This window comes from Mesoplodon mirus (assembly GCF_964341445.2).
Source record: "Mesoplodon mirus genome assembly, contig: HAP1_SCAFFOLD_247, whole genome shotgun sequence".
NCBI lineage: Eukaryota > Metazoa > Chordata > Mammalia > Artiodactyla > Ziphiidae > Mesoplodon > Mesoplodon mirus.
In genome coordinates, this window is record NW_028295663.1 from 456,801 (window position 1) to 467,723 (window position 10,923).

Consider the following 10,923-nt stretch of genomic DNA (forward strand, 5'->3'; position numbering starts at 1 on the left):
GCTCACAGCACTGCACCAGGGCCACAATGAGAAAACACGCTCCTCAGTGTTTGTCTTGGGAAGCCTCACTGGCCTTCTCTCTAAGCCAAGCAGCCCGTTGACCTTCGAAGCAACCTGACAAAGGCACGGTTTGCCCCTGAAACACCCAGAGCCCTTTTATAAGGTGTACGGGCGTCGGAGCCTAACCCAAGTCAGTGGGGACGTCACGCCACTCGCCGCGGGCAGAACTGCCCTGCTACGAAGTTTCACCGGGGAAGGACAGGGTGCCGCTTCCGACCCTTTGACTGTTCCAGAAACTACACGTATTAGGCTCACTGCAACTTTGATATTGCTGACCTAGTGAGAAAAGCACTATTTTCCCCACTGGAGAGCAGAAGGCCTGTGGTGTCAAATTTCCCTGAGACAGTGCTGTTCTCTGTCTGCTCTTCACAGCTAGAGTGCCTTCACGGAGAACAGAGCGTCCTTGGAGAAACAGAGAGTGTCCTGTGCATTCCAGGCGGCACTCCAGATCACCCACTGCAAAAGGGAAATCTAAACCTCTCTCCACGGTTCAAAGGATCGATCGGATGGCCCATTTACACATCGAGGCGTTCAGCGGTTTTTCCACTGCCTTCTGGAGAAGTACTGCTGGATCTCTAGTATGCTTTCCCTATGGCACCCACGTCCTCACTGTGGCCCAGGGAACAACACTGTGTACAGGATCACCCTTCCTGGCTGACTGAGCAGCACCATGCTAACTAAGGCCTCCGGATCACCTCTTTGAAAGCACAGTGAAAGGTAACCCACTGCTTTTTCTCCAGAGAGCTCGATGGCCAAAATATTCAACGGACTCCCTGAACACAGCACTAGCTGGTCTTTCGTAGGTGTCATGTCAGTGGCTCTCAGGGCAGAGTGTGGGCTGCAAGGAAAACACACTTCCCTCAGTGTGCGTTCCGGGTGCACTTACATGGCGGACCTCTCTCTATGCCACGCACAAACGAGAGAGACCCTGCAGTTTTCTAAATGTAGATAGATTTCCTGAACACTACTACGCTTAGAGAAGCTGCGAGGACACGTCGCAACCTCCCCAAAGCCTTATGTCCCAGAGACCAGCCACACGTTGCACATCACAACTTCCTCGGGTTCGAACTTCATCCGGGAAGTGGCCAGAGTGCCCCCTTCTGTCTGTTTTGGCTCGCTGGAAACTGATCGCTCTCAGGCAGTTTGGAACGTTCAGATTGGCCATGTATGTGCATCGTAGCAGGTCCCAGCTGTAAGGAGGACCGCTGCAGCCTCCACGCCGTTTGAAATAGTGTGCTGCTGCCAGTCTCACGTCCTGGAATGCCCTACGTAGGAAAAGGGCGTTTCCCTGAAGGCAATACGGTGCTTCCAGTTCCCTGCCAGCGGCATGGGAAAGGCGCCAATGCCTACAGGGAAAACGACACTGCCTGCCAGGCTCATAGTAAGGTCCATGTATTGCATTTGGAAGATTGGGCATACGTCATTCGCCAGGAAAACCTAGTCCATGGAGTGCCTTCAGTTAGTGAGCTTCTCTGAACTCTGGGATGACTGCGTCCTCCGCACCTCCCATGAAAGAACACTGAGACCTGAGTATCCCTTCCTGGGCGACTTCACAACCCTCAGGGATCTTTGGCCTCCGGGCATCTCTCCCTTCACGCCGAGTGAAAAGCAGCACACTGCTTTCTTCGTTGGGAAGCTAAGTGTCTGAGCTTTCTAAAGTCCACCCAAACAAGGGTCCAGCAGGTCTTTTAAGTTTACGGCCTAACCCAAGTCAGTGGGGACTTCACGCCACTCGCCGCAGGCAGAACTGCCCTGCTACGAAGTTTCACCGGGGAAGGACAGGGTGCCGCTTCCGACCCTTTGACTGTGCCAGAAACTACACGTATTAGGCTCACTGCAACTTTGATATTGCTGACCTAGTGAGAAAAGCACTATTTTCCCCACTGGAGAGCAGAAGGCCTGTGGTGTCAAATTTCCCTGAGACAGTGCTGTTCTCTGTCTGCTCTTCACAGCTAGAGTGCCTTCACGGAGAACAGAGCATCCTTGGAGAAACAGAGAGTGTCCTGTGCATTCCAGGCGGCACTCCAGATCACCCACTGCAAAAGGGAAATCTAAACCTCTCTCCACGGTTCAAAGGATCGATCGGATGGCCCATTTACACATCGAGGCGTTCAGCGGTTTTTCCACTGCCTTCTGGAGAAGTACTGCTGGATCTCTAGTATGCTTTTCCTATGGCACCCACGTCCTCACTGTGTCGCAGGGAACAACACTGTGTACAGGATCACCCTTCCTGGCTGACTAAGCAGCACCATGCTACCTAAGGCCTCCGGATCACCTCTTTGAAAGCAGAGTGAAAGGCAACCCTCTGCTTTTTCTCCAGAGAGTCGATGGCCAAAACATTCAACGGACTCCCTGAACACAGCACTAGCTGCTCTTTCGTAGGTGTCATGTCAGTGGCTCTCAGGGCAGAGCGTGGGCTGCAAGGAAAACACACTTCCCTCAGTGTGCGTTCCGGGTGCACTTACATGGCAGACCTCTCTCTATGCCACGCACAAACGAGCTAGGCCCTGCAGTTTTCTAAATGTAGATAGATTCGCCTGAACACTACTAGGATTAGAGAAGCTGCGAGGACACGTCGCAAACTCCCCAAAGCCTTATGTCCCAGAGACCAGCTACACGTTGCACATCACAACTTCCTCGGGTTCGAACTTCATCCGGGAAGTGGCCAGAGGGCCCCCTTCTGTCTGTTTTGGCTCGCTGGAAACTGATCGCTCTCGGGCAGTTTGGAACTTTCAGATTGGCCATGTATGTGCATGGTAGCACATCCCAGCTGTAAGGAGGACCGCTGCAGCCTCCACGCCGCCTGAAACAGAGTGCTGCTGCCACTCTCACGTCCTGGAATGCCCTACGTAGGAAAAGGGCGTTTCCCTGAGGGCAGTACGGTGCTTCCAGTTCCCTGCAAGAGGCATGGGAAAGGCGCCAATGCCTAAAGGGAAAACGCCACTGCCTGCCAGGCTCATAGTAAGGACCATGTATTGCATTTGGAAGATTGGGCATACGTCATTCGCCAGGAAAACCTAGTCCATGGAGTGCCTTCAGTTAGTGAGCTTCTCTGAACTCTGGGATGACTGCGTCCTCCGCACCTCCCATGAAAGAACACTGAGACCTGAGTATCCCTTCCTGGGCGACTTCACAACCCTCAGGGATCTTTGGCCTCCGGGCATCTCTCCCTTCACGCCGAGTGAAAAGCAGCACACTGCTTTCTTCGTTGGAGAGCTAAGTGTCTGAGCTTTCTAAAGTCCACCCAAACACGGGTCCAGCAGGTCTTTTAAGTGTAAGGCCAGTGGCTCACAGCACTGCACCAGGGCCACAATGAGAAAACACGCTCCTCAGTGTTTGTCTTGGGAAGCCTCACTGGCCTTCTCTCTAAGCCAAGCAGCCCGTTGACCTTCGAAGCAACCTGACAAAGGCACGGTTTGCCCCTGAAACACCCAGAGCCCTTTTATAAGGTGTACGGGCGTCGGAGCCTAACCCAAGTCAGTGGGGACGTCACGCCACTCGCAGCGGGCAGAACTGCCCTGCTACGAAGTTTCAACGGGGAACGACAGGGTGCCGCTTCAGACCCTTTGACTGTGCCAGAAACTACACGTATTAGGCTCACTGCAACTTTGATATTGCTGACCTAGTGAGAAAAGCACTATTTTCCCCACTGGAGAGCAGAAGGCCTGTGGTGTCAAATTTCCCGGAGACAGTGCTGTTCTCTGTCTGCTCTTCACAGCTAGAGTGCCTTCACGGAGAACAGAGCGTCCTTGGAGAAACAGAGAGTGTCCTGTGCATTCCAGGCGGCACTCCAGATCACCCACTGCAAAAGGGAAATCTAAACCTCTCTCCACGGTTCAAAGGATCGATCGGATGGCCCATTTACACATCGAGGCGTTCAGCGGTTTTTCCACTGCCTTCTGGAGAAGTACTGCTGGATCTCTAGTATGCTTTTCCTATGGCACCCACGTCCTCACTGTGTCGCAGGGAACAACACTGTGTACAGGATCACCCTTCCTGGCTGACTAAGCAGCACCATGCTACCTAAGGACTCCGGATCACCTCTTTGAAAGCAGAGTGAAAGGCAACCCTCTGCTTTTTCTCCAGAGAGCTCGACGGCCAAAACGTTCAACGGACTCCCTGAACACAGCACTAGCTGCTCTTTCGTAGGTGTCATGTCAGTGGCTCTCAGGGCAGAGCGTGGGCTGCAAGGAAAACACACTTCCCTCAGTGTGCGTTCCGAGTGCACTTACATGGCAGACCTCTCTCTATGCCACGCACAAACGAGAGAGGCCCTGCAGTTTTCTAAATGTAGATAGATTCGCCTGAACACTACTAGGATTAGAGAAGCTGCGAGGACATGTCGCAACCTCCCCAAAGCCTTATGTCCCAGAGACCAGCCACACGTTGCACATCACAACTTCCTCGGGTTCGAACTTCATCCAGGAAGGGGCCAGAGTGCCCCCTTCTGTCTGTTTTGGCTCGCTGGAAACTGATCGCTCTCGGGCAGTTTGGAACTTTCAGATTGGCCATGTATGTGCATGGTAGCACGTCCCAGCTGTAAGGAGGACCGCTGCAGCCTCCACGCCGCCTGAAACAGAGTGCTGCTGCCACTCTCACGTCCTGGAATGCCCTACGTAGGAAAAGGGCGTTTCCCTGAGGGCAGTACGGTGCTTCCAGTTCCCTGCAAGAGGCATGGGAAAGGCGCCAATGCCTAAAGGGAAAAAGCCACTGCCTGCCAGGCTCATAGTAAGGACCATGTATTGCATTTGGAAGATTGGGCATACGTCATTCGCCAGGAAAACCTAGTCCATGGAGTGCCTTCAGTTAGTGAGCTTCTCTGAACTCTGGGATGACTGCGTCCTCCGCACCTCCCATGAAAGAACACTGAGACCTGAGTATCCCTTCCTGGGCGACTTCACAACCCTCAGGGATCTTTGGCCTCCGGGCATCTCTCCCTTAACGCCGAGTGAAATCAGCACACTGCTTTCTTCGTTGGAGAGCTAAGTGTCTGAGCTTTCTAAAGTCCACCCAAACACGGGTCCAGCAGGTCTTTTAAGTGTACGGCCAGTGGCTCACAGCACTGCACCAGGGCCACAATGAGAAAACACGCTCCTCAGTGTTTGTCTTGGGAAGCCTCACTGGCCTTCTCTCTAAGCCAAGCAGCCCGTTGACCTTCGAAGCAACCTGACAAAGGCACGGTTTGCCCCTGAAACACCCAGAGCCCTTTTATAAGGTGTACGGGCGTCGGAGCCTAACCCAAGTCAGTGGGGACGTCACGCCACTCGCCGCGGGCAGAACTGCCCTGCTACGAAGTTTCACCGGGGAAGGACAGGGTGCCGCTTCCGACCCTTTGACTGTGCCAGAAACTACACGTATTAGGCTCACTGCAACTTTGATATTGCTGACCTAGTGAGAAAAGCACTATTTTCCCCACTGGAGAGCAGAAGGCCTGTGGTGTCAAATTTCCCTGAGACAGTGCTGTTCTCTGTCTGCTCTTCACAGCTAGAGTGCCTTCACGGAGAACAGAGCGTCCTTGGAGAAACAGAGAGTGTCCTGTGCATTCCAGGCGGCACTCCAGATCACCCACTGCAAAAGGGAAATCTAAACCTCTCTCCACGGTTCAAAGGATCGATCGGATGGCCCATTTACACATCGAGGCGTTCAGCGGTTTTTCCACTGCCTTCTGGAGAAGTACTGCTGGATCTCTAGTATGCTTTTCCTATGGCACCCACGTCCTCACTGTGTCGCAGGGAACAACACTGTGTACAGGATCACCCTTCCTGGCTGACTAAGCAGCACCATGCTACCTAAGGACTCCGGATCACCTCTTTGAAAGCAGAGTGAAAGGCAACCCTCTGCTTTTTCTCCAGAGAGCTCGACGGCCAAAACGTTCAACGGACTCCCTGAACACAGCACTAGCTGCTCTTTCGTAGGTGTCATGTCAGTGGCTCTCAGGGCAGAGCGTGGGCTGCAAGGAAAACACACTTCCCTCAGTGTGCGTTCCGAGTGCACTTACATGGCAGACCTCTCTCTATGCCACGCAGAAACGAGAGAGGCCCTGCAGTTTTCTAAATGTAGATAGATTCGCCTGAACACTACTAGGATTAGAGAAGCTGCGAGGACATGTCGCAACCTCCCCAAAGCCTTATGTCCCAGAGACCAGCCACACGTTGCACATCACAACTTCCTCGGGTTCGAACTTCATCCAGGAAGGGGCCAGAGTGCCCCCTTCTGTCTGTTTTGGCTCGCTGGAAACTGATCGCTCTCGGGCAGTTTGGAACTTTCAGATTGGCCATGTATGTGCATGGTAGCACGTCCCAGCTGTAAGGAGGACCGCTGCAGCCTCCACGCCGCCTGAAACAGAGTGCTGCTGCCACTCTCACGTCCTGGAATGCCCTACGTAGGAAAAGGGCGTTTCCCTGAGGGCAGTACGGTGCTTCCAGTTCCCTGCAAGAGGCATGGGAAAGGCGCCAATGCCTAAAGGGAAAACGCCACTGCCTGCCAGGCTCATAGTAAGGACCATGTATTGCATTTGGAAGATTGGGCATACGTCATTCGCCAGGAAAACCTAGTCCATGGAGTGCCTTCAGTTAGTGAGCTTCTCTGAACTCTGGGATGACTGCGTCCTCCGCACCTCCCATGAAAGAACACTGAGACCTGAGTATCCCTTCCTGGGCGACTTCACAACCCTCAGGGATCTTTGGCCTCCGGGCATCTCTCCCTTAACGCCGAGTGAAATCAGCACACTGCTTTCTTCGTTGGAGAGCTAAGTGTCTGAGCTTTCTAAAGTCCACCCAAACACGGGTCCAGCAGGTCTTTTAAGTGTACGGCCAGTGGCTCACAGCACTGCACCAGGGCCACAATGAGAAAACACGCTCCTCAGTGTTTGTCTTGGGAAGCCTCACTGGCCTTCTCTCTAAGCCAAGCAGCCCGTTGACCTTCGAAGCAACCTGACAAAGGCACGGTTTGCCCCTGAAACACCCAGAGCCCTTTTATAAGGTGTACGGGCGTCGGAGCCTAACCCAAGTCAGTGGGGACGTCACGCCACTCGCCGCGGGCAGAACTGCCCTGCTACGAAGTTTCACCGGGGAAGGACAGGGTGCCGCTTCCGACCCTTTGACTGTGCCAGAAACTACACGTATTAGGCTCACTGCAACTTTGATATTGCTGACCTAGTGAGAAAAGCACTATTTTCCCCACTGGAGAGCAGAAGGCCTGTGGTGTCAAATTTCCCTGAGACAGTGCTGTTCTCTGTCTGCTCTTCACAGCTAGAGTGCCTTCACGGAGAACAGAGCGTCCTTGGAGAAACAGAGAGTGTCCTGTGCATTCCAGGCGGCACTCCAGATCACCCACTGCAAAAGGGAAATCTAAACCTCTCTCCACGGTTCAAAGGATCGATCGGATGGCCCATTTACACATCGAGGCGTTCAGCGGTTTTTCCACTGCCTTCTGGAGAAGTACTGCTGGATCTCTAGTATGCTTTTCCTATGGCACCCACGTCCTCACTGTGTCGCAGGGAACAACACTGTTTACAGGATCACCCTTCCTGGCTGACTAAGCAGCACCATGCTACCTAAGGACTCCGGATCACCTCTTTGAAAGCAGAGTGAAAGGCAACCCTCTGCTTTTTCTCCAGAGAGCTCGACGGCCAAAACGTTCAACGGACTCCCTGAACACAGCACTAGCTGCTCTTTCGTAGGTGTCATGTCAGTGGCTCTCAGGGCAGAGCGTGGGCTGCAAGGAAAACACACTTCCCTCAGTGTGCGTTCCGAGTGCACTTACATGGCAGACCTCTCTCTATGCCACGCACAAACGAGAGAGGCCCTGCAGTTTTCTAAATGTAGATAGATTCGCCTGAACACTACTAGGATTAGAGAAGCTGCGAGGACATGTCGCAACCTCCCCAAAGCCTTATGTCCCAGAGACCAGCCACACGTTGCACATCACAACTTCCTCGGGTTCGAACTTCATCCAGGAAGGGGCCAGAGTGCCCCCTTCTGTCTGTTTTGGCTCGCTGGAAACTGATCGCTCTCGGGCAGTTTGGAACTTTCAGATTGGCCATGTATGTGCATGGTAGCACGTCCCAGCTGTAAGGAGGACCGCTGCAGCCTCCACGCCGCCTGAAACAGAGTGCTGCTGCCACTCTCACGTCCTGGAATGCCCTACGTAGGAAAAGGGCGTTTCCCTGAGGGCAGTACGGTGCTTCCAGTTCCCTGCAAGAGGCATGGGAAAGGCGCCAATGCCTAAAGGGAAAACGCCACTGCCTGCCAGGCTCATAGTAAGGACCATGTATTGCATTTGGAAGATTGGGCATACGTCATTCGCCAGGAAAACCTAGTCCATGGAGTGTCTTCAGTTAGTGAGCTTCTCTGAACTCTGGGATGACTGCGTCTTCCGCACCTCCCATGAAAGAATACTGAGACCTGAGTATCCCTTCCTGGGCGACTTCACAACCCTCAGGGATCTTTGGCCTCCGGGCATCTCTCCCTTAACGCCGAGTGAAATCAGCACACTGCTTTCTTCGTTGGAGAGCTAAGTGTCTGAGCTTTCTAAAGTCCACCCAAACACGGGTCCAGCAGGTCTTTTAAGTGTACGGCCAGTGGCTCACAGCACTGCACCAGGGCCACAATGAGAAAACACGCTCCTCAGTGTTTGTCTTGGGAAGCCTCACTGGCCTTCTCTTTAAGCCAAGCAGCCCGTTGACCTTCGAAGCAACCTGACAAAGGCACGGTTTGCACCTGAAACACCCAGAGCCCTTTTATAAGGTGTACGGGCGTCGGAGCCTAACCCAAGTCAGTGGGGAAGTCACGCCACTCGCCGCAGGCAGAACTGCCCTGCTACGAAGTTTCAACGGGGAAGGACAGGGTGCCGCTTCCGACCCTTTGACTGTGCCAGAAACTACATGTACTAGGCACACAGCAACTTTGATATTGCTGACCTAGTGAGAAAAGCACTATTTTCCCCACTGGAGAGCAGAAGGCCTGTGGTGTCAAATTTCCCGGAGACAGTGCTGTTCTCTGTCTGCTCTTCACAGCTAGAGTGCCTTCACGGAGAACAGAGCGTCCTTGGAGAAACAGAGAGTGTCCTGTGCATTCCAGGCGGCACTCCAGATCACCCACTGCAAAAGGGAAGTCGAAACCTCTCTCCAGGGTTCAAAGGATCGATCGGATGGCCCATTCACACATTGAGGCGTTCAGCGGTTTTTCCACTGCCTTCTGGAGAAGTACTGCTGGATCTCTAGTATGCTTTCCCTATGGCACCCACGTCCTCACTGTGGCCCAGGGAACAACACTGTGTACAGGATCACCCTTCCTGGCTGACTGAGCAGCACCATGCTAACTAAGGCCTCCGGATCACCTCTTTGAAAGCACAGTGAAAGGTAACCCACTGCTTTTTCTCCAGAGAGCTCGATGGCCAAAATATTCAACGGACTCCCTGAACACAGCACTAGCTGGTCTTTCGTAGGTGTCATGTCAGTGGCTCTCAGGGCAGAGTGTGGGCTGCAAGGAAAACACACTTCCCTCAGTGTGCGTTCCGGGTGCACTTACATGGCGGACCTCTCTCTATGCCACGCACAAACGAGAGAGACCCTGCAGTTTTCTAAATGTAGATAGATTTCCTGAACACTACTACGCTTAGAGAAGCTGCGAGGACACGTCGCAAACTCCCCAAAGCCTTATGTCCCAGAGACCAGCCACACGTTGCACATCACAACTTCCTCGGGTTCGAACTTCATCCGGGAAGGGGCCAGAGTGCCCCCTTCTGTCTGTTTTGGCTCGCTGGAAACTGATCGCTCTCAGGCAGTTTGGAACGTTCAGATTGGCCATGTATGTGCATCGTAGCAGGTCCCAGCTGTAAGGAGGACCGCTGCAGCCTCCACGCCGTTTGAAATAGTGTGCTGCTGCCAGTCTCACGTCCTGGAATGCCCTACGTAGGAAAAGGGCGTTTCCCTGAAGGCAATACGGTGCTTCCAGTTCCCTGCCAGCGGCATGGGAAAGGCGCCAATGCCTACAGGGAAAACGACACTGCCTGCCAGGCTCATAGTAAGGTCCATGTATTGCATTTGGAAGACTGGGCATACGTCATTCGCCAGGAAAACCTAGTCCATGGAGTGCCTTCAGTTAGTGAGCTTCTCTGAACTCTGGGATGACTGCGTCCTCCGCACCTCCCATGAAAGAACACTGAGACCTGAGTATCCCTTCCTGGGCGACTTCACAACCCTCAGGGATCTTTGGCCTCCGGGCATCTCTCCCTTCACGCCGAGTGAAAAGCAGCACACTGCTTTCTTCGTTGGGAAGCTAAGTGTCTGAGCTTTCTAAAGTCCACCCAAACAAGGGTCCAGCAGGTCTTTTAAGTTTACGGCCTAACCCAAGTCAGTGGGGACTTCACGCCACTCGCCGCAGGCAGAACTGCCCTGCTACGAAGTTTCAACGGGGAAGGACAGGGTGCCGCTTCCGACCCATTGACTGTGCCAGAAACTACACGTATTAGGCTCACTGCAACTTTGATATTGCTGACCTAGTGAGAAAAGCACTATTTTCCCCACTGGAGAGCAGAAGGCCTGTGGTGTCAAATTTCCCGGAGACAGTGCTGTTCTCTGTCTGCTCTTCACAGCTAGAGTGCCTTCACGGAGAACAGAGCGTCCTTGGAGAAACAGAGAGTGTCCTGTGCATTCCAGGCGGCACTCCAGATCACCCACTGCAAAAGGGAAATCTAAACCTCTCTCCACGGTTCAAAGGATCGATCGGATGGCCCATTTACACATCGAGGCGTTCAGCGGTTTTTCCACTGCCTTCTGGAGAAGTACTGCTGGATCTCTAGTATGCTTTTCCTATGGCACCCACGTCCTCACTGTGTCGCAGGGAACAACACTGTGTACAG